Here is a 27,039-nt window from a genome sequence, read left to right as displayed (position 1 = left end):
ATCCGACAAACAAGCAAAATGAACAAAAAACATTGAATTCAATTCTTTCTGATTTTAGAAACTGCATTAAAGAAGGGGTGCACCGGTCCTGGAGATACTGCAATACCAGGTCAATGCGTGGAGTGGACAGAGCAAGCTCTTTTTCCATCTCCCTGTTCTAAAAATCCATTTAATATATGGTCCCCAGATAGGGGACGTATCAGATATTAAACTGATAAGAACAGATACTACACTTGATCTTAGCCAAAAGGCCGAGAAGCGATAACCAGAATTGGTTTCAAACTACGGAGCCACCCAAGGATCCTGAAAAGTCCATTTGTGGAGATGAGCTCCTGGACTCCCGTTAAGAAGACATGTTGTCAACCTCTAGATCCCTTACATGCCTGCACTTTTCGGCTTGCTGCTGCTGCAATCCACGCGTTTTAGATCTGCATAACTCCACCTCTTTAAACACAGCACCTTCACCCCCTGCTGTTCCCACCCGCCTCAACACCGTTGGAAGGGAGGAGAACCAATTAAGGCGGGGGGTGGGGTGGAACGAGCAGCTGTCTACCCTTAGCAGGAGGGCTCCTGATTACATACCTCTCCTGCTGCTGCTGCTGCTGGCTGTCCAGCAGCAGACTGAAGGTGGCTGCTGCTGTGCACAGGTATATAAAGGCTCAGAGCCTATTATGACACGCGCAGCCAGCGTTCCATTGCCACATTCCATCTACTGCAGGCAGGATACCTGGCTGGCTGAATGTCGCTGAGAAGCTCACAGAGACCGCCATAAGCAACAGTTTAACAGAATGCCACAGACTAATCAACCAAACTTTTTGGGTTGGGTTCTCTTTTATAGTCTGCAGGCATTAAATGAAAGAAGTCAGTGTTCCAGCAGAAGGAGACAACGTTTCAGAAAAGGCATTGTAGCAAACCAAAAAAGAAATTTTAAGCGCAGCAGAGTAACCAGCGCACATACCTGTTAGCTCAGGTGAGTTTAAAAGGCTGCTGTTGATAACAAGGGCATTTGCTAAATAGATGGTGTGTGTGCAACAATATACTGAAAGGTCAATTATATTGTGCAGCTTATCTCACCACCTGTAGTTATTTAGGTGAAAGCTCCAAAATGCTTGCCTAATATGTCTGTTTATCCAAAAGGAAGTAAAAAGGGAGAGCTAGAAAGATAGCATTGCATCACATTACATGGCAATGCAATGCACAGTTGCTGAAGATGAACCAAAATGAGCTTGTAATCTGGCTTCTGCAACTTTGAACATGAAAAATCCAATGAGGAGAAGAAAAGCAAAGCCAAAGAGTCCATCCCAAAATCCGACAAACAAGCAAAATGAACAAAAAACATTGAATTCAATTCTTTCTGATTTTAGAAACTGCATTAAAGAAGGGGTGCACCGGTCCTGGAGATACTGCAATACCAGGTCAATGCGTGGAGTGGACAGAGCAAGCTCTTTTTCCATCTCCCTGTTCTAAAAATCCATTTAATATATGGTCCCCAGATAGGGGACGTATCAGATATTAAACTGATAAGAACAGATACTACACTTGATCTTAGCCAAAAGGCCGAGAAGCGATAACCAGAATTGGTTTCAAACTACGGAGCCACCCAAGGATCCTGAAAAGTCCATTTGTGGAGATGAGCTCCTGGACTCCCGTTAAGAAGACATGTTGTCAACCTCTAGATCCCTTACATGCCTGCACTTTTCGGCTTGCTGCTGCTGCAATCCACGCGTTTTAGATCTGCATAACTCCACCTCTTTAAACACAGCACCTTCACCCCCTGCTGTTCCCACCCGCCTCAACACCGTTGGAAGGGAGGAGAACCAATTAAGGCGGGGGGTGGGGTGGAACGAGCAGCTGTCTACCCTTAGCAGGAGGGCTCCTGATTACATACCTCTCCTGCTGCTGCTGCTGCTGGCTGTCCAGCAGCAGACTGAAGGTGGCTGCTGCTGTGCACAGGTATATAAAGGCTCAGAGCCTATTATGACACGCGCAGCCAGCGTTCCATTGCCACATTCCATCTACTGCAGGCAGGATACCTGGCTGGCTGAATGTCGCTGAGAAGCTCACAGAGACCGCCATAAGCAACAGTTTAACAGAATGCCACAGACTAATCAACCAAACTTTTTGGGTTGGGTTCTCTTTTATAGTCTGCAGGCATTAAATGAAAGAAGTCAGTGTTCCAGCAGAAGGAGACAACGTTTCAGAAAAGGCATTGTAGCAAACCAAAAAAGAAATTTTAAGCGCAGCAGAGTAACCAGCGCACATACCTGTTAGCTCAGGTGAGTTTAAAAGGCTGCTGTTGATAACAAGGGCATTTGCTAAATAGATGGTGTGTGTGCAACAATATACTGAAAGGTCAATTATATTGTGCAGCTTACCTCACCACCTGTAGTTATTTAGGTGAAAGCTCCAAAATGCTTGCCTAATATGTCTGTTTATCCAAAAGGAAGTAAAAAGGGAGAGCTAGAAAGATAGCATTGCATCACATTACATGGCAATGCAATGCACAGTTGCTGAAGATGAACCAAAATGAGCTTGTAATCTGGCTTCTGCAACTTTGAACATGAAAAATCCAATGAGGAGAAGAAAAGCAAAGCCAAAGAGTCCATCCCAAAATCCGACAAACAAGCAAAATGAACAAAAAACATTGAATTCAATTCTTTCTGATTTTAGAAACTGCATTAAAGAAGGGGTGCACCGGTCCTGGAGATACTGCAATACCAGGTCAATGCGTGGAGTGGACAGAGCAAGCTCTTTTTCCATCTCCCTGTTCTAAAAATCCATTTAATATATGGTCCCCAGATAGGGGACGTATCAGATATTAAACTGATAAGAACAGATACTACACTTGATCTTAGCCAAAAGGCCGAGAAGCGATAACCAGAATTGGTTTCAAACTACGGAGCCACCCAAGGATCCTGAAAAGTCCATTTGTGGAGATGAGCTCCTGGACTCCCGTTAAGAAGACATGTTGTCAACCTCTAGATCCCTTACATGCCTGCACTTTTCGGCTTGCTGCTGCTGCAATCCACGCATTTTAGATCTGCATAACTCCACCTCTTTAAACACAGCACCTTCACCCCCTGCTGTTCCCACCCGCCTCAACACCGTTGGAAGGGAGGAGAACCAATTAAGGCGGGGGGTGGGGTGGAACGAGCAGCTGTCTACCCTTAGCAGGAGGGCTCCTGATTACATACCTCTCCTGCTGCTGCTGCTGCTGGCTGTCCAGCAGCAGACTGAAGGTGGCTGCTGCTGTGCACAGGTATATAAAGGCTCAGAGCCTATTATGACACGCGCAGCCAGCGTTCCATTGCCACATTCCATCTACTGCAGGCAGGATACCTGGCTGGCTGAATGTCGCTGAGAAGCTCACAGAGACCGCCATAAGCAACAGTTTAACAGAATGCCACAGACTAATCAACCAAACTTTTTGGGTTGGGTTCTCTTTTATAGTCTGCAGGCATTAAATGAAAGAAGTCAGTGTTCCAGCAGAAGGAGACAACGTTTCAGAAAAGGCATTGTAGCAAACCAAAAAAGAAATTTTAAGCGCAGCAGAGTAACCAGCGCACATACCTGTTAGCTCAGGTGAGTTTAAAAGGCTGCTGTTGATAACAAGGGCATTTGCTAAATAGATGGTGTGTGTGCAACAATATACTGAAAGGTCAATTATATTGTGCAGCTTACCTCACCACCTGTAGTTATTTAGGTGAAAGCTCCAAAATGCTTGCCTAATATGTCTGTTTATCCAAAAGGAAGTAAAAAGGGAGAGCTAGAAAGATAGCATTGCATCACATTACATGGCAATGCAATGCACAGTTGCTGAAGATGAACCAAAATGAGCTTGTAATCTGGCTTCTGCAACTTTGAACATGAAAAATCCAATGAGGAGAAGAAAAGCAAAGCCAAAGAGTCCATCCCAAAATCCGACAAACAAGCAAAATGAACAAAAAACATTGAATTCAATTCTTTCTGATTTTAGAAACTGCATTAAAGAAGGGGTGCACCGGTCCTGGAGATACTGCAATACCAGGTCAATGCGTGGAGTGGACAGAGCAAGCTCTTTTTCCATCTCCCTGTTCTAAAAATCCATTTAATATATGGTCCCCAGATAGGGGACGTATCAGATATTAAACTGATAAGAACAGATACTACACTTGATCTTAGCCAAAAGGCCGAGAAGCGATAACCAGAATTGGTTTCAAACTACGGAGCCACCCAAGGATCCTGAAAAGTCCATTTGTGGAGATGAGCTCCTGGACTCCCGTTAAGAAGACATGTTGTCAACCTCTAGATCCCTTACATGCCTGCACTTTTCGGCTTGCTGCTGCTGCAATCCACGCGTTTTAGATCTGCATAACTCCACCTCTTTAAACACAGCACCTTCACCCCCTGCTGTTCCCACCCGCCTCAACACCGTTGGAAGGGAGGAGAACCAATTAAGGCGGGGGGTGGGGTGGAACGAGCAGCTGTCTACCCTTAGCAGGAGGGCTCCTGATTACATACCTCTCCTGCTGCTGCTGCTGCTGGCTGTCCAGCAGCAGACTGAAGGTGGCTGCTGCTGTGCACAGGTATATAAAGGCTCAGAGCCTATTATGACACGCGCAGCCAGCGTTCCATTGCCACATTCCATCTACTGCAGGCAGGATACCTGGCTGGCTGAATGTCGCTGAGAAGCTCACAGAGACCGCCATAAGCAACAGTTTAACAGAATGCCACAGACTAATCAACCAAACTTTTTGGGTTGGGTTCTCTTTTATAGTCTGCAGGCATTAAATGAAAGAAGTCAGTGTTCCAGCAGAAGGAGACAACGTTTCAGAAAAGGCATTGTAGCAAACCAAAAAAGAAATTTTAAGCGCAGCAGAGTAACCAGCGCACATACCTGTTAGCTCAGGTGAGTTTAAAAGGCTGCTGTTGATAACAAGGGCATTTGCTAAATAGATGGTGTGTGTGCAACAATATACTGAAAGGTCAATTATATTGTGCAGCTTATCTCACCACCTGTAGTTATTTAGGTGAAAGCTCCAAAATGCTTGCCTAATATGTCTGTTTATCCAAAAGGAAGTAAAAAGGGAGAGCTAGAAAGATAGCATTGCATCACATTACATGGCAATGCAATGCACAGTTGCTGAAGATGAACCAAAATGAGCTTGTAATCTGGCTTCTGCAACTTTGAACATGAAAAATCCAATGAGGAGAAGAAAAGCAAAGCCAAAGAGTCCATCCCAAAATCCGACAAACAAGCAAAATGAACAAAAAACATTGAATTCAATTCTTTCTGATTTTAGAAACTGCATTAAAGAAGGGGTGCACCGGTCCTGGAGATACTGCAATACCAGGTCAATGCGTGGAGTGGACAGAGCAAGCTCTTTTTCCATCTCCCTGTTCTAAAAATCCATTTAATATATGGTCCCCAGATAGGGGATGTATCAGATATTAAACTGATAAGAACAGATACCACACTTGATCTTAGCCAAAAGGCCGAGAAGCGATAACCAGAATTGGTTTCAAACTACGGAGCCACCCAAGGATCCTGAAAAGTCCATTTGTGGAGATGAGCTCCTGGACTCCCGTTAAGAAGACATGTTGTCAACCTCTAGATCCCTTACATGCCTGCACTTTTCGGCTTGCTGCTGCTGCAATCCACGCGTTTTAGATCTGCATAACTCCACCTCTTTAAACACAGCACCTTCACCCCCTGCTGTTCCCACCCGCCTCAACACCGTTGGAAGGGAGGAGAACCAATTAAGGCGGGGGGTGGGGTGGAACGAGCAGCTGTCTACCCTTAGCAGGAGGGCTCCTGATTACATACCTCTCCTGCTGCTGCTGCTGCTGGCTGTCCAGCAGCAGACTGAAGGTGGCTGCTGCTGTGCACAGGTATATAAAGGCTCAGAGCCTATTATGACACGCGCAGCCAGCGTTCCATTGCCACATTCCATCTACTGCAGGCAGGATACCTGGCTGGCTGAATGTCGCTGAGAAGCTCACAGAGACCGCCATAAGCAACAGTTTAACAGAATGCCACAGACTAATCAACCAAACTTTTTGGGTTGGGTTCTCTTTTATAGTCTGCAGGCATTAAATGAAAGAAGTCAGTGTTCCAGCAGAAGGAGACAACGTTTCAGAAAAGGCATTGTAGCAAACCAAAAAAGAAATTTTAAGCGCAGCAGAGTAACCAGCGCACATACCTGTTAGCTCAGGTGAGTTTAAAAGGCTGCTGTTGATAACAAGGGCATTTGCTAAATAGATGGTGTGTGTGCAACAATATACTGAAAGGTCAATTATATTGTGCAGCTTATCTCACCACCTGTAGTTATTTAGGTGAAAGCTCCAAAATGCTTGCCTAATATGTCTGTTTATCCAAAAGGAAGTAAAAAGGGAGAGCTAGAAAGATAGCATTGCATCACATTACATGGCAATGCAATGCACAGTTGCTGAAGATGAACCAAAATGAGCTTGTAATCTGGCTTCTGCAACTTTGAACATGAAAAATCCAATGAGGAGAAGAAAAGCAAAGCCAAAGAGTCCATCCCAAAATCCGACAAACAAGCAAAATGAACAAAAAACATTGAATTCAATTCTTTCTGATTTTAGAAACTGCATTAAAGAAGGGGTGCACCGGTCCTGGAGATACTGCAATACCAGGTCAATGCGTGGAGTGGACAGAGCAAGCTCTTTTTCCATCTCCCTGTTCTAAAAATCCATTTAATATATGGTCCCCAGATAGGGGACGTATCAGATATTAAACTGATAAGAACAGATACCACACTTGATCTTAGCCAAAAGGCCGAGAAGCGATAACCAGAATTGGTTTCAAACTACGGAGCCACCCAAGGATCCTGAAAAGTCCATTTGTGGAGATGAGCTCCTGGACTCCCGTTAAGAAGACATGTTGTCAACCTCTAGATCCCTTACATGCCTGCACTTTTCGGCTTGCTGCTGCTGCAATCCACGCGTTTTAGATCTGCATAACTCCACCTCTTTAAACACAGCACCTTCACCCCCTGCTGTTCCCACCCGCCTCAACACCGTTGGAAGGGAGGAGAACCAATTAAGGCGGGGGGTGGGGTGGAACGAGCAGCTGTCTACCCTTAGCAGGAGGGCTCCTGATTACATACCTCTCCTGCTGCTGCTGCTGCTGGCTGTCCAGCAGCAGACTGAAGGTGGCTGCTGCTGTGCACAGGTATATAAAGGCTCAGAGCCTATTATGACACGCGCAGCCAGCGTTCCATTGCCACATTCCATCTACTGCAGGCAGGATACCTGGCTGGCTGAATGTCGCTGAGAAGCTCACAGAGACCGCCATAAGCAACAGTTTAACAGAATGCCACAGACTAATCAACCAAACTTTTTGGGTTGGGTTCTCTTTTATAGTCTGCAGGCATTAAATGAAAGAAGTCAGTGTTCCAGCAGAAGGAGACAACGTTTCAGAAAAGGCATTGTAGCAAACCAAAAAAGAAATTTTAAGCGCAGCAGAGTAACCAGCGCACATACCTGTTAGCTCAGGTGAGTTTAAAAGGCTGCTGTTGATAACAAGGGCATTTGCTAAATAGATGGTGTGTGTGCAACAATATACTGAAAGGTCAATTATATTGTGCAGCTTATCTCACCACCTGTAGTTATTTAGGTGAAAGCTCCAAAATGCTTGCCTAATATGTCTGTTTATCCAAAAGGAAGTAAAAAGGGAGAGCTAGAAAGATAGCATTGCATCACATTACATGGCAATGCAATGCACAGTTGCTGAAGATGAACCAAAATGAGCTTGTAATCTGGCTTCTGCAACTTTGAACATGAAAAATCCAATGAGGAGAAGAAAAGCAAAGCCAAAGAGTCCATCCCAAAATCCGACAAACAAGCAAAATGAACAAAAAACATTGAATTCAATTCTTTCTGATTTTAGAAACTGCATTAAAGAAGGGGTGCACCTGTCCTGGAGATACTGCAATACCAGGTCAATGCGTGGAGTGGACAGAGCAAGCTCTTTTTCCATCTCCCTGTTCTAAAAATCCATTTAATATATGGTCCCCAGATAGGGGACGTATCAGATATTAAACTGATAAGAACAGATACCACACTTGATCTTAGCCAAAAGGCCGAGAAGCGATAACCAGAATTGGTTTCAAACTACGGAGCCACCCAAGGATCCTGAAAAGTCCATTTGTGGAGATGAGCTCCTGGACTCCCGTTAAGAAGACATGTTGTCAACCTCTAGATCCCTTACATGCCTGCACTTTTCGGCTTGCTGCTGCTGCAATCCACGCGTTTTAGATCTGCATAACTCCACCTCTTTAAACACAGCACCTTCACCCCCTGCTGTTCCCACCCGCCTCAACACCGTTGGAAGGGAGGAGAACCAATTAAGGCGGGGGGTGGGGTGGAACGAGCAGCTGTCTACCCTTAGCAGGAGGGCTCCTGATTACATACCTCTCCTGCTGCTGCTGCTGCTGGCTGTCCAGCAGCAGACTGAAGGTGGCTGCTGCTGTGCACAGGTATATAAAGGCTCAGAGCCTATTATGACACGCGCAGCCAGCGTTCCATTGCCACATTCCATCTACTGCAGGCAGGATACCTGGCTGGCTGAATGTCGCTGAGAAGCTCACAGAGACCGCCATAAGCAACAGTTTAACAGAATGCCACAGACTAATCAACCAAACTTTTTGGGTTGGGTTCTCTTTTATAGTCTGCAGGCATTAAATGAAAGAAGTCAGTGTTCCAGCAGAAGGAGACAACGTTTCAGAAAAGGCATTGTAGCAAACCAAAAAAGAAATTTTAAGCGCAGCAGAGTAACCAGCGCACATACCTGTTAGCTCAGGTGAGTTTAAAAGGCTGCTGTTGATAACAAGGGCATTTGCTAAATAGATGGTGTGTGTGCAACAATATACTGAAAGGTCAATTACATTGTGCAGCTTATCTCACCACCTGTAGTTATTTAGGTGAAAGCTCCAAAATGCTTGCCTAATATGTCTGTTTATCCAAAAGGAAGTAAAAAGGGAGAGCTAGAAAGATAGCATTGCATCACATTACATGGCAATGCAATGCACAGTTGCTGAAGATGAACCAAAATGAGCTTGTAATCTGGCTTCTGCAACTTTGAACATGAAAAATCCAATGAGGAGAAGAAAAGCAAAGCCAAAGAGTCCATCCCAAAATCCGACAAACAAGCAAAATGAACAAAAAACATTGAATTCAATTCTTTCTGATTTTAGAAACTGCATTAAAGAAGGGGTGCACCGGTCCTGGAGATACTGCAATACCAGGTCAATGCGTGGAGTGGACAGAGCAAGCTCTTTTTCCATCTCCCTGTTCTAAAAATCCATTTAATATATGGTCCCCAGATAGGGGACGTATCAGATATTAAACTGATAAGAACAGATACCACACTTGATCTTAGCCAAAAGGCCGAGAAGCGATAACCAGAATTGGTTTCAAACTACGGAGCCACCCAAGGATCCTGAAAAGTCCATTTGTGGAGATGAGCTCCTGGACTCCCGTTAAGAAGACATGTTGTCAACCTCTAGATCCCTTACATGCCTGCACTTTTCGGCTTGCTGCTGCTGCAATCCACGCGTTTTAGATCTGCATAACTCCACCTCTTTAAACACAGCACCTTCACCCCCTGCTGTTCCCACCCGCCTCAACACCGTTGGAAGGGAGGAGAACCAATTAAGGCGGGGGGTGGGGTGGAACGAGCAGCTGTCTACCCTTAGCAGGAGGGCTCCTGATTACATACCTCTCCTGCTGCTGCTGCTGCTGGCTGTCCAGCAGCAGACTGAAGGTGGCTGCTGCTGTGCACAGGTATATAAAGGCTCAGAGCCTATTATGACACGCGCAGCCAGCGTTCCATTGCCACATTCCATCTACTGCAGGCAGGATACCTGGCTGGCTGAATGTCGCTGAGAAGCTCACAGAGACCGCCATAAGCAACAGTTTAACAGAATGCCACAGACTAATCAACCAAACTTTTTGGGTTGGGTTCTCTTTTATAGTCTGCAGGCATTAAATGAAAGAAGTCAGTGTTCCAGCAGAAGGAGACAACGTTTCAGAAAAGGCATTGTAGCAAACCAAAAAAGAAATTTTAAGCGCAGCAGAGTAACCAGTGCACATACCTGTTAGCTCAGGTGAGTTTAAAAGGCTGCTGTTGATAACAAGGGCATTTGCTAAATAGATGGTGTGTGTGCAACAATATACTGAAAGGTCAATTACATTGTGCAGCTTATCTCACCACCTGTAGTTATTTAGGTGAAAGCTCCAAAATGCTTGCCTAATATGTCTGTTTATCCAAAAGGAAGTAAAAAGGGAGAGCTAGAAAGATAGCATTGCATCACATTACATGGCAATGCAATGCACAGTTGCTGAAGATGAACCAAAATGAGCTTGTAATCTGGCTTCTGCAACTTTGAACATGAAAAATCCAATGAGGAGAAGAAAAGCAAAGCCAAAGAGTCCATCCCAAAATCCGACAAACAAGCAAAATGAACAAAAAACATTGAATTCAATTCTTTCTGATTTTAGAAACTGCATTAAAGAAGGGGTGCACCGGTCCTGGAGATACTGCAATACCAGGTCAATGCGTGGAGTGGACAGAGCAAGCTCTTTTTCCATCTCCCTGTTCTAAAAATCCATTTAATATATGGTCCCCAGATAGGGGACGTATCAGATATTAAACTGATAAGAACAGATACTACACTTGATCTTAGCCAAAAGGCCGAGAAGCGATAACCAGAATTGGTTTCAAACTACGGAGCCACCCAAGGATCCTGAAAAGTCCATTTGTGGAGATGAGCTCCTGGACTCCCGTTAAGAAGACATGTTGTCAACCTCTAGATCCCTTACATGCCTGCACTTTTCGGCTTGCTGCTGCTGCAATCCACGCGTTTTAGATCTGCATAACTCCACCTCTTTAAACACAGCACCTTCACCCCCTGCTGTTCCCACCCGCCTCAACACCGTTGGAAGGGAGGAGAACCAATTAAGGCGGGGGGTGGGGTGGAACGAGCAGCTGTCTACCCTTAGCAGGAGGGCTCCTGATTACATACCTCTCCTGCTGCTGCTGCTGCTGGCTGTCCAGCAGCAGACTGAAGGTGGCTGCTGCTGTGCACAGGTATATAAAGGCTCAGAGCCTATTATGACACGCGCAGCCAGCGTTCCATTGCCACATTCCATCTACTGCAGGCAGGATACCTGGCTGGCTGAATGTCGCTGAGAAGCTCACAGAGACCGCCATAAGCAACAGTTTAACAGAATGCCACAGACTAATCAACCAAACTTTTTGGGTTGGGTTCTCTTTTATAGTCTGCAGGCATTAAATGAAAGAAGTCAGTGTTCCAGCAGAAGGAGACAACGTTTCAGAAAAGGCATTGTAGCAAACCAAAAAAGAAATTTTAAGCGCAGCAGAGTAACCAGCGCACATACCTGTTAGCTCAGGTGAGTTTAAAAGGCTGCTGTTGATAACAAGGGCATTTGCTAAATAGATGGTGTGTGTGCAACAATATACTGAAAGGTCAATTATATTGTGCAGCTTATCTCACCACCTGTAGTTATTTAGGTGAAAGCTCCAAAATGCTTGCCTAATATGTCTGTTTATCCAAAAGGAAGTAAAAAGGGAGAGCTAGAAAGATAGCATTGCATCACATTACATGGCAATGCAATGCACAGTTGCTGAAGATGAACCAAAATGAGCTTGTAATCTGGCTTCTGCAACTTTGAACATGAAAAATCCAATGAGGAGAAGAAAAGCAAAGCCAAAGAGTCCATCCCAAAATCCGACAAACAAGCAAAATGAACAAAAAACATTGAATTCAATTCTTTCTGATTTTAGAAACTGCATTAAAGAAGGGGTGCACCGGTCCTGGAGATACTGCAATACCAGGTCAATGCGTGGAGTGGACAGAGCAAGCTCTTTTTCCATCTCCCTGTTCTAAAAATCCATTTAATATATGGTCCCCAGATAGGGGACGTATCAGATATTAAACTGATAAGAACAGATACTACACTTGATCTTAGCCAAAAGGCCGAGAAGCGATAACCAGAATTGGTTTCAAACTACGGAGCCACCCAAGGATCCTGAAAAGTCCATTTGTGGAGATGAGCTCCTGGACTCCCGTTAAGAAGACATGTTGTCAACCTCTAGATCCCTTACATGCCTGCACTTTTCGGCTTGCTGCTGCTGCAATCCACGCGTTTTAGATCTGCATAACTCCACCTCTTTAAACACAGCACCTTCACCCCCTGCTGTTCCCACCCGCCTCAACACCGTTGGAAGGGAGGAGAACCAATTAAGGCGGGGGGTGGGGTGGAACGAGCAGCTGTCTACCCTTAGCAGGAGGGCTCCTGATTACATACCTCTCCTGCTGCTGCTGCTGCTGGCTGTCCAGCAGCAGACTGAAGGTGGCTGCTGCTGTGCACAGGTATATAAAGGCTCAGAGCCTATTATGACACGCGCAGCCAGCGTTCCATTGCCACATTCCATCTACTGCAGGCAGGATACCTGGCTGGCTGAATGTCGCTGAGAAGCTCACAGAGACCGCCATAAGCAACAGTTTAACAGAATGCCACAGACTAATCAACCAAACTTTTTGGGTTGGGTTCTCTTTTATAGTCTGCAGGCATTAAATGAAAGAAGTCAGTGTTCCAGCAGAAGGAGACAACGTTTCAGAAAAGGCATTGTAGCAAACCAAAAAAGAAATTTTAAGCGCAGCAGAGTAACCAGCGCACATACCTGTTAGCTCAGGTGAGTTTAAAAGGCTGCTGTTGATAACAAGGGCATTTGCTAAATAGATGGTGTGTGTGCAACAATATACTGAAAGGTCAATTATATTGTGCAGCTTACCTCACCACCTGTAGTTATTTAGGTGAAAGCTCCAAAATGCTTGCCTAATATGTCTGTTTATCCAAAAGGAAGTAAAAAGGGAGAGCTAGAAAGATAGCATTGCATCACATTACATGGCAATGCAATGCACAGTTGCTGAAGATGAACCAAAATGAGCTTGTAATCTGGCTTCTGCAACTTTGAACATGAAAAATCCAATGAGGAGAAGAAAAGCAAAGCCAAAGAGTCCATCCCAAAATCCGACAAACAAGCAAAATGAACAAAAAACATTGAATTCAATTCTTTCTGATTTTAGAAACTGCATTAAAGAAGGGGTGCACCGGTCCTGGAGATACTGCAATACCAGGTCAATGCGTGGAGTGGACAGAGCAAGCTCTTTTTCCATCTCCCTGTTCTAAAAATCCATTTAATATATGGTCCCCAGATAGGGGACGTATCAGATATTAAACTGATAAGAACAGATACTACACTTGATCTTAGCCAAAAGGCCGAGAAGCGATAACCAGAATTGGTTTCAAACTACGGAGCCACCCAAGGATCCTGAAAAGTCCATTTGTGGAGATGAGCTCCTGGACTCCCGTTAAGAAGACATGTTGTCAACCTCTAGATCCCTTACATGCCTGCACTTTTCGGCTTGCTGCTGCTGCAATCCACGCGTTTTAGATCTGCATAACTCCACCTCTTTAAACACAGCACCTTCACCCCCTGCTGTTCCCACCCGCCTCAACACCGTTGGAAGGGAGGAGAACCAATTAAGGCGGGGGGTGGGGTGGAACGAGCAGCTGTCTACCCTTAGCAGGAGGGCTCCTGATTACATACCTCTCCTGCTGCTGCTGCTGCTGGCTGTCCAGCAGCAGACTGAAGGTGGCTGCTGCTGTGCACAGGTATATAAAGGCTCAGAGCCTATTATGACACGCGCAGCCAGCGTTCCATTGCCACATTCCATCTACTGCAGGCAGGATACCTGGCTGGCTGAATGTCGCTGAGAAGCTCACAGAGACCGCCATAAGCAACAGTTTAACAGAATGCCACAGACTAATCAACCAAACTTTTTGGGTTGGGTTCTCTTTTATAGTCTGCAGGCATTAAATGAAAGAAGTCAGTGTTCCAGCAGAAGGAGACAACGTTTCAGAAAAGGCATTGTAGCAAACCAAAAAAGAAATTTTAAGCGCAGCAGAGTAACCAGCGCACATACCTGTTAGCTCAGGTGAGTTTAAAAGGCTGCTGTTGATAACAAGGGCATTTGCTAAATAGATGGTGTGTGTGCAACAATATACTGAAAGGTCAATTATATTGTGCAGCTTATCTCACCACCTGTAGTTATTTAGGTGAAAGCTCCAAAATGCTTGCCTAATATGTCTGTTTATCCAAAAGGAAGTAAAAAGGGAGAGCTAGAAAGATAGCATTGCATCACATTACATGGCAATGCAATGCACAGTTGCTGAAGATGAACCAAAATGAGCTTGTAATCTGGCTTCTGCAACTTTGAACATGAAAAATCCAATGAGGAGAAGAAAAGCAAAGCCAAAGAGTCCATCCCAAAATCCGACAAACAAGCAAAATGAACAAAAAACATTGAATTCAATTCTTTCTGATTTTAGAAACTGCATTAAAGAAGGGGTGCACCGGTCCTGGAGATACTGCAATACCAGGTCAATGCGTGGAGTGGACAGAGCAAGCTCTTTTTCCATCTCCCTGTTCTAAAAATCCATTTAATATATGGTCCCCAGATAGGGGACGTATCAGATATTAAACTGATAAGAACAGATACCACACTTGATCTTAGCCAAAAGGCCGAGAAGCGATAACCAGAATTGGTTTCAAACTACGGAGCCACCCAAGGATCCTGAAAAGTCCATTTGTGGAGATGAGCTCCTGGACTCCCGTTAAGAAGACATGTTGTCAACCTCTAGATCCCTTACATGCCTGCACTTTTCGGCTTGCTGCTGCTGCAATCCACGCGTTTTAGATCTGCATAACTCCACCTCTTTAAACACAGCACCTTCACCCCCTGCTGTTCCCACCCGCCTCAACACCGTTGGAAGGGAGGAGAACCAATTAAGGCGGGGGGTGGGGTGGAACGAGCAGCTGTCTACCCTTAGCAGGAGGGCTCCTGATTACATACCTCTCCTGCTGCTGCTGCTGCTGGCTGTCCAGCAGCAGACTGAAGGTGGCTGCTGCTGTGCACAGGTATATAAAGGCTCAGAGCCTATTATGACACGCGCAGCCAGCGTTCCATTGCCACATTCCATCTACTGCAGGCAGGATACCTGGCTGGCTGAATGTCGCTGAGAAGCTCACAGAGACCGCCATAAGCAACAGTTTAACAGAATGCCACAGACTAATCAACCAAACTTTTTGGGTTGGGTTCTCTTTTATAGTCTGCAGGCATTAAATGAAAGAAGTCAGTGTTCCAGCAGAAGGAGACAACGTTTCAGAAAAGGCATTGTAGCAAACCAAAAAAGAAATTTTAAGCGCAGCAGAGTAACCAGCGCACATACCTGTTAGCTCAGGTGAGTTTAAAAGGCTGCTGTTGATAACAAGGGCATTTGCTAAATAGATGGTGTGTGTGCAACAATATACTGAAAGGTCAATTATATTGTGCAGCTTATCTCACCACCTGTAGTTATTTAGGTGAAAGCTCCAAAATGCTTGCCTAATATGTCTGTTTATCCAAAAGGAAGTAAAAAGGGAGAGCTAGAAAGATAGCATTGCATCACATTACATGGCAATGCAATGCACAGTTGCTGAAGATGAACCAAAATGAGCTTGTAATCTGGCTTCTGCAACTTTGAACATGAAAAATCCAATGAGGAGAAGAAAAGCAAAGCCAAAGAGTCCATCCCAAAATCCGACAAACAAGCAAAATGAACAAAAAACATTGAATTCAATTCTTTCTGATTTTAGAAACTGCATTAAAGAAGGGGTGCACCGGTCCTGGAGATACTGCAATACCAGGTCAATGCGTGGAGTGGACAGAGCAAGCTCTTTTTCCATCTCCCTGTTCTAAAAATCCATTTAATATATGGTCCCCAGATAGGGGACGTATCAGATATTAAACTGATAAGAACAGATACTACACTTGATCTTAGCCAAAAGGCCGAGAAGCGATAACCAGAATTGGTTTCAAACTACGGAGCCACCCAAGGATCCTGAAAAGTCCATTTGTGGAGATGAGCTCCTGGACTCCCGTTAAGAAGACATGTTGTCAACCTCTAGATCCCTTACATGCCTGCACTTTTCGGCTTGCTGCTGCTGCAATCCACGCGTTTTAGATCTGCATAACTCCACCTCTTTAAACACAGCACCTTCACCCCCTGCTGTTCCCACCCGCCTCAACACCGTTGGAAGGGAGGAGAACCAATTAAGGCGGGGGGTGGGGTGGAACGAGCAGCTGTCTACCCTTAGCAGGAGGGCTCCTGATTACATACCTCTCCTGCTGCTGCTGCTGCTGGCTGTCCAGCAGCAGACTGAAGGTGGCTGCTGCTGTGCACAGGTATATAAAGGCTCAGAGCCTATTATGACACGCGCAGCCAGCGTTCCATTGCCACATTCCATCTACTGCAGGCAGGATACCTGGCTGGCTGAATGTCGCTGAGAAGCTCACAGAGACCGCCATAAGCAACAGTTTAACAGAATGCCACAGACTAATCAACCAAACTTTTTGGGTTGGGTTCTCTTTTATAGTCTGCAGGCATTAAATGAAAGAAGTCAGTGTTCCAGCAGAAGGAGACAACGTTTCAGAAAAGGCATTGTAGCAAACCAAAAAAGAAATTTTAAGCGCAGCAGAGTAACCAGCGCACATACCTGTTAGCTCAGGTGAGTTTAAAAGGCTGCTGTTGATAACAAGGGCATTTGCTAAATAGATGGTGTGTGTGCAACAATATACTGAAAGGTCAATTATATTGTGCAGCTTATCTCACCACCTGTAGTTATTTAGGTGAAAGCTCCAAAATGCTTGCCTAATATGTCTGTTTATCCAAAAGGAAGTAAAAAGGGAGAGCTAGAAAGATAGCATTGCATCACATTACATGGCAATGCAATGCACAGTTGCTGAAGATGAACCAAAATGAGCTTGTAATCTGGCTTCTGCAACTTTGAACATGAAAAATCCAATGAGGAGAAGAAAAGCAAAGCCAAAGAGTCCATCCCAAAATCCGACAAACAAGCAAAATGAACAAAAAACATTGAATTCAATTCTTTCTGATTTTAGAAACTGCATTAAAGAAGGGGTGCACCGGTCCTGGAGATACTGCAATACCAGGTCAATGCGTGGAGTGGACAGAGCAAGCTCTTTTTCCATCTCCCTGTTCTAAAAATCCATTTAATATATGGTCCCCAGATAGGGGACGTATCAGATATTAAACTGATAAGAACAGATACTACACTTGATCTTAGCCAAAAGGCCGAGAAGCGATAACCAGAATTGGTTTCAAACTACGGAGCCACCCAAGGATCCTGAAAAGTCCATTTGTGGAGATGAGCTCCTGGACTCCCGTTAAGAAGACATGTTGTCAACCTCTAGATCCCTTACATGCCTGCACTTTTCGGCTTGCTGCTGCTGCAATCCACGCGTTTTAGATCTGCATAACTCCACCTCTTTAAACACAGCACCTTCACCCCCTGCTGTTCCCACCCGCCTCAACACCGTTGGAAGGGAGGAGAACCAATTAAGGCGGGGGGTGGGGTGGAACGAGCAGCTGTCTACCCTTAGCAGGAGGGCTCCTGATTACATACCTCTCCTGCTGCTGCTGCTGCTGGCTGTCCAGCAGCAGACTGAAGGTGGCTGCTGCTGTGCACAGGTATATAAAGGCTCAGAGCCTATTATGACACGCGCAGCCAGCGTTCCATTGCCACATTCCATCTACTGCAGGCAGGATACCTGGCTGGCTGAATGTCGCTGAGAAGCTCACAGAGACCGCCATAAGCAACAGTTTAACAGAATGCCACAGACTAATCAACCAAACTTTTTGGGTTGGGTTCTCTTTTATAGTCTGCAGGCATTAAATGAAAGAAGTCAGTGTTCCAGCAGAAGGAGACAACGTTTCAGAAAAGGCATTGTAGCAAACCAAAAAAGAAATTTTAAGCGCAGCAGAGTAACCAGCGCACATACCTGTTAGCTCAGGTGAGTTTAAAAGGCTGCTGTTGATAACAAGGGCATTTGCTAAATAGATGGTGTGTGTGCAACAATATACTGAAAGGTCAATTATATTGTGCAGCTTATCTCACCACCTGTAGTTATTTAGGTGAAAGCTCCAAAATGCTTGCCTAATATGTCTGTTTATCCAAAAGGAAGTAAAAAGGGAGAGCTAGAAAGATAGCATTGCATCACATTACATGGCAATGCAATGCACAGTTGCTGAAGATGAACCAAAATGAGCTTGTAATCTGGCTTCTGCAACTTTGAACATGAAAAATCCAATGAGGAGAAGAAAAGCAAAGCCAAAGAGTCCATCCCAAAATCCGACAAACAAGCAAAATGAACAAAAAACATTGAATTCAATTCTTTCTGATTTTAGAAACTGCATTAAAGAAGGGGTGCACCTGTCCTGGAGATACTGCAATACCAGGTCAATGCGTGGAGTGGACAGAGCAAGCTCTTTTTCCATCTCCCTGTTCTAAAAATCCATTTAATATATGGTCCCCAGATAGGGGACGTATCAGATATTAAACTGATAAGAACAGATACCACACTTGATCTTAGCCAAAAGGCCGAGAAGCGATAACCAGAATTGGTTTCAAACTACGGAGCCACCCAAGGATCCTGAAAAGTCCATTTGTGGAGATGAGCTCCTGGACTCCCGTTAAGAAGACATGTTGTCAACCTCTAGATCCCTTACATGCCTGCACTTTTCGGCTTGCTGCTGCTGCAATCCACGCGTTTTAGATCTGCATAACTCCACCTCTTTAAACACAGCACCTTCACCCCCTGCTGTTCCCACCCGCCTCAACACCGTTGGAAGGGAGGAGAACCAATTAAGGCGGGGGGTGGGGTGGAACGAGCAGCTGTCTACCCTTAGCAGGAGGGCTCCTGATTACATACCTCTCCTGCTGCTGCTGCTGCTGGCTGTCCAGCAGCAGACTGAAGGTGGCTGCTGCTGTGCACAGGTATATAAAGGCTCAGAGCCTATTATGACACGCGCAGCCAGCGTTCCATTGCCACATTCCATCTACTGCAGGCAGGATACCTGGCTGGCTGAATGTCGCTGAGAAGCTCACAGAGACCGCCATAAGCAACAGTTTAACAGAATGCCACAGACTAATCAACCAAACTTTTTGGGTTGGGTTCTCTTTTATAGTCTGCAGGCATTAAATGAAAGAAGTCAGTGTTCCAGCAGAAGGAGACAACGTTTCAGAAAAGGCATTGTAGCAAACCAAAAAAGAAATTTTAAGCGCAGCAGAGTAACCAGCGCACATACCTGTTAGCTCAGGTGAGTTTAAAAGGCTGCTGTTGATAACAAGGGCATTTGCTAAATAGATGGTGTGTGTGCAACAATATACTGAAAGGTCAATTACATTGTGCAGCTTATCTCACCACCTGTAGTTATTTAGGTGAAAGCTCCAAAATGCTTGCCTAATATGTCTGTTTATCCAAAAGGAAGTAAAAAGGGAGAGCTAGAAAGATAGCATTGCATCACATTACATGGCAATGCAATGCACAGTTGCTGAAGATGAACCAAAATGAGCTTGTAATCTGGCTTCTGCAACTTTGAACATGAAAAATCCAATGAGGAGAAGAAAAGCAAAGCCAAAGAGTCCATCCCAAAATCCGACAAACAAGCAAAATGAACAAAAAACATTGAATTCAATTCTTTCTGATTTTAGAAACTGCATTAAAGAAGGGGTGCACCGGTCCTGGAGATACTGCAATACCAGGTCAATGCGTGGAGTGGACAGAGCAAGCTCTTTTTCCATCTCCCTGTTCTAAAAATCCATTTAATATATGGTCCCCAGATAGGGGACGTATCAGATATTAAACTGATAAGAACAGATACCACACTTGATCTTAGCCAAAAGGCCGAGAAGCGATAACCAGAATTGGTTTCAAACTACGGAGCCACCCAAGGATCCTGAAAAGTCCATTTGTGGAGATGAGCTCCTGGACTCCCGTTAAGAAGACATGTTGTCAACCTCTAGATCCCTTACATGCCTGCACTTTTCGGCTTGCTGCTGCTGCAATCCACGCGTTTTAGATCTGCATAACTCCACCTCTTTAAACACAGCACCTTCACCCCCTGCTGTTCCCACCCGCCTCAACACCGTTGGAAGGGAGGAGAACCAATTAAGGCGGGGGGTGGGGTGGAACGAGCAGCTGTCTACCCTTAGCAGGAGGGCTCCTGATTACATACCTCTCCTGCTGCTGCTGCTGCTGGCTGTCCAGCAGCAGACTGAAGGTGGCTGCTGCTGTGCACAGGTATATAAAGGCTCAGAGCCTATTATGACACGCGCAGCCAGCGTTCCATTGCCACATTCCATCTACTGCAGGCAGGATACCTGGCTGGCTGAATGTCGCTGAGAAGCTCACAGAGACCGCCATAAGCAACAGTTTAACAGAATGCCACAGACTAATCAACCAAACTTTTTGGGTTGGGTTCTCTTTTATAGTCTGCAGGCATTAAATGAAAGAAGTCAGTGTTCCAGCAGAAGGAGACAACGTTTCAGAAAAGGCATTGTAGCAAACCAAAAAAGAAATTTTAAGCGCAGCAGAGTAACCAGCGCACATACCTGTTAGCTCAGGTGAGTTTAAAAGGCTGCTGTTGATAACAAGGGCATTTGCTAAATAGATGGTGTGTGTGCAACAATATACTGAAAGGTCAATTACATTGTGCAGCTTATCTCACCACCTGTAGTTATTTAGGTGAAAGCTCCAAAATGCTTGCCTAATATGTCTGTTTATCCAAAAGGAAGTAAAAAGGGAGAGCTAGAAAGATAGCATTGCATTACATTACATGGCAATGCAATGCACAGTTGCTGAAGATGAACCAAAATGAGCTTGTAATCTGGCTTCTGCAACTTTGAACATGAAAAATCCAATGAGGAGAAGAAAAGCAAAGCCAAAGAGTCCATCCCAAAATCCGACAAACAAGCAAAATGAACAAAAAACATTGAATTCAATTCTTTCTGATTTTAGAAACTGCATTAAAGAAGGGGTGCACCGGTCCTGGAGATACTGCAATACCAGGTCAATGCGTGGAGTGGACAGAGCAAGCTCTTTTTCCATCTCCCTGTTCTAAAAATCCATTTAATATATGGTCCCCAGATAGGGGACGTATCAGATATTAAACTGATAAGAACAGATACCACACTTGATCTTAGCCAAAAGGCCGAGAAGCGATAACCAGAATTGGTTTCAAACTACGGAGCCACCCAAGGATCCTGAAAAGTCCATTTGTGGAGATGAGCTCCTGGACTCCCGTTAAGAAGACATGTTGTCAACCTCTAGATCCCTTACATGCCTGCACTTTTCGGCTTGCTGCTGCTGCAATCCACGCGTTTTAGATCTGCATAACTCCACCTCTTTAAACACAGCACCTTCACCCCCTGCTGTTCCCACCCGCCTCAACACCGTTGGAAGGGAGGAGAACCAATTAAGGCGGGGGGTGGGGTGGAACGAGCAGCTGTCTACCCTTAGCAGGAGGGCTCCTGATTACATACCTCTCCTGCTGCTGCTGCTGCTGGCTGTCCAGCAGCAGACTGAAGGTGGCTGCTGCTGTGCACAGGTATATAAAGGCTCAGAGCCTATTATGACACGCGCAGCCAGCGTTCCATTGCCACATTCCATCTACTGCAGGCAGGATACCTGGCTGGCTGAATGTCGCTGAGAAGCTCACAGAGACCGCCATAAGCAACAGTTTAACAGAATGCCACAGACTAATCAACCAAACTTTTTGGGTTGGGTTCTCTTTTATAGTCTGCAGGCATTAAATGAAAGAAGTCAGTGTTCCAGCAGAAGGAGACAACGTTTCAGAAAAGGCATTGTAGCAAACCAAAAAAGAAATTTTAAGCGCAGCAGAGTAACCAGCGCACATACCTGTTAGCTCAGGTGAGTTTAAAAGGCTGCTGTTGATAACAAGGGCATTTGCTAAATAGATGGTGTGTGTGCAACAATATACTGAAAGGTCAATTACATTGTGCAGCTTATCTCACCACCTGTAGTTATTTAGGTGAAAGCTCCAAAATGCTTGCCTAATATGTCTGTTTATCCAAAAGGAAGTAAAAAGGGAGAGCTAGAAAGATAGCATTGCATTACATTACATGGCAATGCAATGCACAGTTGCTGAAGATGAACCAAAATGAGCTTGTAATCTGGCTTCTGCAACTTTGAACATGAAAAATCCAATGAGGAGAAGAAAAGCAAAGCCAAAGAGTCCATCCCAAAATCCGACAAACAAGCAAAATGAACAAAAAACATTGAATTCAATTCTTTCTGATTTTAGAAACTGCATTAAAGAAGGGGTGCACCGGTCCTGGAGATACTGCAATACCAGGTCAATGCGTGGAGTGGACAGAGCAAGCTCTTTTTCCATCTCCCTGTTCTAAAAATCCATTTAATATATGGTCCCCAGATAGGGGACGTATCAGATATTAAACTGATAAGAACAGATACTACACTTGATCTTAGCCAAAAGGCCGAGAAGCGATAACCAGAATTGGTTTCAAACTACGGAGCCACCCAAGGATCCTGAAAAGTCCATTTGTGGAGATGAGCTCCTGGACTCCCGTTAAGAAGACATGTTGTCAACCTCTAGATCCCTTACATGCCTGCACTTTTCGGCTTGCTGCTGCTGCAATCCACGCGTTTTAGATCTGCATAACTCCACCTCTTTAAACACAGCACCTTCACCCCCTGCTGTTCCCACCCGCCTCAACACCGTTGGAAGGGAGGAGAACCAATTAAGGCGGGGGGTGGGGTGGAACGAGCAGCTGTCTACCCTTAGCAGGAGGGCTCCTGATTACATACCTCTCCTGCTGCTGCTGCTGCTGGCTGTCCAGCAGCAGACTGAAGGTGGCTGCTGCTGTGCACAGGTATATAAAGGCTCAGAGCCTATTATGACACGCGCAGCCAGCGTTCCATTGCCACATTCCATCTACTGCAGGCAGGATACCTGGCTGGCTGAATGTCGCTGAGAAGCTCACAGAGACCGCCATAAGCAACAGTTTAACAGAATGCCACAGACTAATCAACCAAACTTTTTGGGTTGGGTTCTCTTTTATAGTCTGCAGGCATTAAATGAAAGAAGTCAGTGTTCCAGCAGAAGGAGACAACGTTTCAGAAAAGGCATTGTAGCAAACCAAAAAAGAAATTTTAAGCGCAGCAGAGTAACCAGCGCACATACCTGTTAGCTCAGGTGAGTTTAAAAGGCTGCTGTTGATAACAAGGGCATTTGCTAAATAGATGGTGTGTGTGCAACAATATACTGAAAGGTCAATTATATTGTGCAGCTTATCTCACCACCTGTAGTTATTTAGGTGAAAGCTCCAAAATGCTTGCCTAATATGTCTGTTTATCCAAAAGGAAGTAAAAAGGGAGAGCTAGAAAGATAGCATTGCATCACATTACATGGCAATGCAATGCACAGTTGCTGAAGATGAACCAAAATGAGCTTGTAATCTGGCTTCTGCAACTTTGAACATGAAAAATCCAATGAGGAGAAGAAAAGCAAAGCCAAAGAGTCCATCCCAAAATCCGACAAACAAGCAAAATGAACAAAAAACATTGAATTCAATTCTTTCTGATTTTAGAAACTGCATTAAAGAAGGGGTGCACCGGTCCTGGAGATACTGCAATACCAGGTCAATGCGTGGAGTGGACAGAGCAAGCTCTTTTTCCATCTCCCTGTTCTAAAAATCCATTTAATATATGGTCCCCAGATAGGGGACGTATCAGATATTAAACTGATAAGAACAGATACTACACTTGATCTTAGCCAAAAGGCCGAGAAGCGATAACCAGAATTGGTTTCAAACTACGGAGCCACCCAAGGATCCTGAAAAGTCCATTTGTGGAGATGAGCTCCTGGACTCCCGTTAAGAAGACATGTTGTCAACCTCTAGATCCCTTACATGCCTGCACTTTTCGGCTTGCTGCTGCTGCAATCCACGCGTTTTAGATCTGCATAACTCCACCTCTTTAAACACAGCACCTTCACCCCCTGCTGTTCCCACCCGCCTCAACACCGTTGGAAGGGAGGAGAACCAATTAAGGCGGGGGGTGGGGTGGAACGAGCAGCTGTCTACCCTTAGCAGGAGGGCTCCTGATTACATACCTCTCCTGCTGCTGCTGCTGCTGGCTGTCCAGCAGCAGACTGAAGGTGGCTGCTGCTGTGCACAGGTATATAAAGGCTCAGAGCCTATTATGACACGCGCAGCCAGCGTTCCATTGCCACATTCCATCTACTGCAGGCAGGATACCTGGCTGGCTGAATGTCGCTGAGAAGCTCACAGAGACCGCCATAAGCAACAGTTTAACAGAATGCCACAGACTAATCAACCAAACTTTTTGGGTTGGGTTCTCTTTTATAGTCTGCAGGCATTAAATGAAAGAAGTCAGTGTTCCAGCAGAAGGAGACAACGTTTCAGAAAAGGCATTGTAGCAAACCAAAAAAGAAATTTTAAGCGCAGCAGAGTAACCAGCGCACATACCTGTTAGCTCAGGTGAGTTTAAAAGGCTGCTGTTGATAACAAGGGCATTTGCTAAATAGATGGTGTGTGTGCAACAATATACTGAAAGGTCAATTACATTGTGCAGCTTATCTCACCACCTGTAGTTATTTAGGTGAAAGCTCCAAAATGCTTGCCTAATATGTCTGTTTATCCAAAAGGAAGTAAAAAGGGAGAGCTAGAAAGATAGCATTGCATCACATTACATGGCAATGCAATGCACAGTTGCTGAAGATGAACCAAAATGAGCTTGTAATCTGGCTTCTGCAACTTTGAACATGAAAAATCCAATGAGGAGAAGAAAAGCAAAGCCAAAGAGTCCATCCCAAAATCCGACAAACAAGCAAAATGAACAAAAAACATTGAATTCAATTCTTTCTGATTTTAGAAACTGCATTAAAGAAGGGGTGCACCGGTCCTGGAGATACTGCAATACCAGGTCAATGCGTGGAGTGGACAGAGCAAGCTCTTTTTCCATCTCCCTGTTCTAAAAATCCATTTAATATATGGTCCCCAGATAGGGGACGTATCAGATATTAAACTGATAAGAACAGATACTACACTTGATCTTAGCCAAAAGGCCGAGAAGCGATAACCAGAATTGGTTTCAAACTACGGAGCCACCCAAGGATCCTGAAAAGTCCATTTGTGGAGATGAGCTCCTGGACTCCCGTTAAGAAGACATGTTGTCAACCTCTAGATCCCTTACATGCCTGCACTTTTCGGCTTGCTGCTGCTGCAATCCACGCGTTTTAGATCTGCATAACTCCACCTCTTTAAACACAGCACCTTCACCCCCTGCTGTTCCCACCCGCCTCAACACCGTTGGAAGGGAGGAGAACCAATTAAGGCGGGGGGTGGGGTGGAACGAGCAGCTGTCTACCCTTAGCAGGAGGGCTCCTGATTACATACCTCTCCTGCTGCTGCTGCTGCTGGCTGTCCAGCAGCAGACTGAAGGTGGCTGCTGCTGTGCACAGGTATATAAAGGCTCAGAGCCTATTATGACACGCGCAGCCAGCGTTCCATTGCCACATTCCATCTACTGCAGGCAGGATACCTGGCTGGCTGAATGTCGCTGAGAAGCTCACAGAGACCGCCATAAGCAACAGTTTAACAGAATGCCACAGACTAATCAACCAAACTTTTTGGGTTGGGTTCTCTTTTATAGTCTGCAGGCATTAAATGAAAGAAGTCAGTGTTCCAGCAGAAGGAGACAACGTTTCAGAAAAGGCATTGTAGCAAACCAAAAAAGAAATTTTAAGCGCAGCAGAGTAACCAGCGCACATACCTGTTAGCTCAGGTGAGTTTAAAAGGCTGCTGTTGATAACAAGGGCATTTGCTAAATAGATGGTGTGTGTGCAACAATATACTGAAAGGTCAATTATATTGTGCAGCTTATCTCACCACCTGTAGTTATTTAGGTGAAAACTCCAAAATGCTTGCCTAATATGTCTGTTTATCCAAAAGGAAGTAAAAAGGGAGAGCTAGAAAGATAGCATTGCATCACATTACATGGCAATGCAATGCACAGTTGCTGAAGATGAACCAAAATGAGCTTGTAATCTGGCTTCTGCAACTTTGAACATGAAAAATCCAATGAGGAGAAGAAAAGCAAAGCCAAAGAGTCCATCCCAAAATCCGACAAACAAGCAAAATGAACAAAAAACATTGAATTCAATTCTTTCTGATTTTAGAAACTGCATTAAAGAAGGGGTGCACCGGTCCTGGAGATACTGCAATACCAGGTCAATGCGTGGAGTGGACAGAGCAAGCTCTTTTTCCATCTCCCTGTTCTAAAAATCCATTTAATATATGGTCCCCAGATAGGGGACGTATCAGATATTAAACTGATAAGAACAGATACTACACTTGATCTTAGCCAAAAGGCCGAGAAGCGATAACCAGAATTGGTTTCAAACTACGGAGCCACCCAAGGATCCTGAAAAGTCCATTTGTGGAGATGAGCTCCTGGACTCCCGTTAAGAAGACATGTTGTCAACCTCTAGATCCCTTACATGCCTGCACTTTTCGGCTTGCTGCTGCTGCAATCCACGCGTTTTAGATCTGCATAACTCCACCTCTTTAAACACAGCACCTTCACCCCCTGCTGTTCCCACCCGCCTCAACACCGTTGGAAGGGAGGAGAACCAATTAAGGCGGGGGGTGGGGTGGAACGAGCAGCTGTCTACCCTTAGCAGGAGGGCTCCTGATTACATACCTCTCCTGCTGCTGCTGCTGCTGGCTGTCCAGCAGCAGACTGAAGGTGGCTGCTGCTGTGCACAGGTATATAAAGGCTCAGAGCCTATTATGACACGCGCAGCCAGCGTTCCATTGCCACATTCCATCTACTGCAGGCAGGATACCTGGCTGGCTGAATGTCGCTGAGAAGCTCACAGAGACCGCCATAAGCAACAGTTTAACAGAATGCCACAGACTAATCAACCAAACTTTTTGGGTTGGGTTCTCTTTTATAGTCTGCAGGCATTAAATGAAAGAAGTCAGTGTTCCAGCAGAAGGAGACAACGTTTCAGAAAAGGCATTGTAGCAAACCAAAA

The 27,039-nt window shown here is 45.1% G+C and overlaps 21 non-coding genes across 21 annotated transcripts; all 21 read right to left on the bottom strand.

Annotated features, from left to right (window-relative positions):
- Positions 1-72: 72 nt before the first annotated feature.
- On the bottom strand, positions 73-263 carry LOC141246162 (U2 spliceosomal RNA). Its single transcript, XR_012309784.1, has one exon. It is a non-coding gene; the product is annotated as a U2 spliceosomal RNA (small nuclear RNA).
- A 1,115-nt stretch (positions 264-1,378) lies between these two features.
- Positions 1,379-1,569, bottom strand: LOC141246161 (U2 spliceosomal RNA). Its single transcript, XR_012309783.1, has one exon. It is a non-coding gene; the product is annotated as a U2 spliceosomal RNA (small nuclear RNA).
- A 1,115-nt stretch (positions 1,570-2,684) lies between these two features.
- LOC141246160 (U2 spliceosomal RNA) lies at positions 2,685-2,875 on the bottom strand. Its single transcript, XR_012309782.1, has one exon. It is a non-coding gene; the product is annotated as a U2 spliceosomal RNA (small nuclear RNA).
- Positions 2,876-3,990: 1,115 nt separating this feature from the next.
- LOC141246158 (U2 spliceosomal RNA) lies at positions 3,991-4,181 on the bottom strand. The gene has a single exon (XR_012309780.1). It is a non-coding gene; the product is annotated as a U2 spliceosomal RNA (small nuclear RNA).
- A 1,115-nt stretch (positions 4,182-5,296) lies between these two features.
- Positions 5,297-5,487, bottom strand: LOC141246111 (U2 spliceosomal RNA). The gene has a single exon (XR_012309738.1). It is a non-coding gene; the product is annotated as a U2 spliceosomal RNA (small nuclear RNA).
- Positions 5,488-6,602: 1,115 nt separating this feature from the next.
- Positions 6,603-6,793, bottom strand: LOC141246110 (U2 spliceosomal RNA). Its single transcript, XR_012309737.1, has one exon. It is a non-coding gene; the product is annotated as a U2 spliceosomal RNA (small nuclear RNA).
- Positions 6,794-7,908: 1,115 nt separating this feature from the next.
- On the bottom strand, positions 7,909-8,099 carry LOC141246113 (U2 spliceosomal RNA). The gene has a single exon (XR_012309740.1). It is a non-coding gene; the product is annotated as a U2 spliceosomal RNA (small nuclear RNA).
- A 1,115-nt stretch (positions 8,100-9,214) lies between these two features.
- LOC141246109 (U2 spliceosomal RNA) lies at positions 9,215-9,405 on the bottom strand. The gene has a single exon (XR_012309736.1). It is a non-coding gene; the product is annotated as a U2 spliceosomal RNA (small nuclear RNA).
- Positions 9,406-10,520: 1,115 nt separating this feature from the next.
- Positions 10,521-10,711, bottom strand: LOC141246157 (U2 spliceosomal RNA). The gene has a single exon (XR_012309779.1). It is a non-coding gene; the product is annotated as a U2 spliceosomal RNA (small nuclear RNA).
- A 1,115-nt stretch (positions 10,712-11,826) lies between these two features.
- LOC141246156 (U2 spliceosomal RNA) lies at positions 11,827-12,017 on the bottom strand. Its single transcript, XR_012309778.1, has one exon. It is a non-coding gene; the product is annotated as a U2 spliceosomal RNA (small nuclear RNA).
- Positions 12,018-13,132: 1,115 nt separating this feature from the next.
- LOC141246155 (U2 spliceosomal RNA) lies at positions 13,133-13,323 on the bottom strand. Its single transcript, XR_012309777.1, has one exon. It is a non-coding gene; the product is annotated as a U2 spliceosomal RNA (small nuclear RNA).
- Positions 13,324-14,438: 1,115 nt separating this feature from the next.
- On the bottom strand, positions 14,439-14,629 carry LOC141246108 (U2 spliceosomal RNA). The gene has a single exon (XR_012309735.1). It is a non-coding gene; the product is annotated as a U2 spliceosomal RNA (small nuclear RNA).
- Positions 14,630-15,744: 1,115 nt separating this feature from the next.
- On the bottom strand, positions 15,745-15,935 carry LOC141246154 (U2 spliceosomal RNA). The gene has a single exon (XR_012309776.1). It is a non-coding gene; the product is annotated as a U2 spliceosomal RNA (small nuclear RNA).
- A 1,115-nt stretch (positions 15,936-17,050) lies between these two features.
- On the bottom strand, positions 17,051-17,241 carry LOC141246152 (U2 spliceosomal RNA). The gene has a single exon (XR_012309775.1). It is a non-coding gene; the product is annotated as a U2 spliceosomal RNA (small nuclear RNA).
- A 1,115-nt stretch (positions 17,242-18,356) lies between these two features.
- On the bottom strand, positions 18,357-18,547 carry LOC141246112 (U2 spliceosomal RNA). Its single transcript, XR_012309739.1, has one exon. It is a non-coding gene; the product is annotated as a U2 spliceosomal RNA (small nuclear RNA).
- A 1,115-nt stretch (positions 18,548-19,662) lies between these two features.
- Positions 19,663-19,853, bottom strand: LOC141246107 (U2 spliceosomal RNA). Its single transcript, XR_012309734.1, has one exon. It is a non-coding gene; the product is annotated as a U2 spliceosomal RNA (small nuclear RNA).
- Positions 19,854-20,968: 1,115 nt separating this feature from the next.
- On the bottom strand, positions 20,969-21,159 carry LOC141246105 (U2 spliceosomal RNA). Its single transcript, XR_012309733.1, has one exon. It is a non-coding gene; the product is annotated as a U2 spliceosomal RNA (small nuclear RNA).
- A 1,115-nt stretch (positions 21,160-22,274) lies between these two features.
- Positions 22,275-22,465, bottom strand: LOC141246151 (U2 spliceosomal RNA). Its single transcript, XR_012309774.1, has one exon. It is a non-coding gene; the product is annotated as a U2 spliceosomal RNA (small nuclear RNA).
- A 1,115-nt stretch (positions 22,466-23,580) lies between these two features.
- LOC141246150 (U2 spliceosomal RNA) lies at positions 23,581-23,771 on the bottom strand. Its single transcript, XR_012309773.1, has one exon. It is a non-coding gene; the product is annotated as a U2 spliceosomal RNA (small nuclear RNA).
- A 1,115-nt stretch (positions 23,772-24,886) lies between these two features.
- On the bottom strand, positions 24,887-25,077 carry LOC141246149 (U2 spliceosomal RNA). Its single transcript, XR_012309772.1, has one exon. It is a non-coding gene; the product is annotated as a U2 spliceosomal RNA (small nuclear RNA).
- Positions 25,078-26,192: 1,115 nt separating this feature from the next.
- Positions 26,193-26,383, bottom strand: LOC141246148 (U2 spliceosomal RNA). Its single transcript, XR_012309771.1, has one exon. It is a non-coding gene; the product is annotated as a U2 spliceosomal RNA (small nuclear RNA).
- Between the last annotated feature and the right edge of the window lie 656 nt (positions 26,384-27,039).

The sequence above is a fragment of the Phyllobates terribilis genome, unplaced genomic scaffold, assembly GCF_046119375.1.
Source record: "Phyllobates terribilis strain yellow unplaced genomic scaffold, ASM4611937v1 Scaffold_2347__1_contigs__length_138829, whole genome shotgun sequence".
In the NCBI taxonomy this organism is placed as follows: Eukaryota; Metazoa; Chordata; class Amphibia; order Anura; family Dendrobatidae; genus Phyllobates; species Phyllobates terribilis.
The sequence above is the reverse complement of the archived record's forward strand: the minus strand, read 5'-3'. Positions and strand labels throughout refer to the sequence as shown.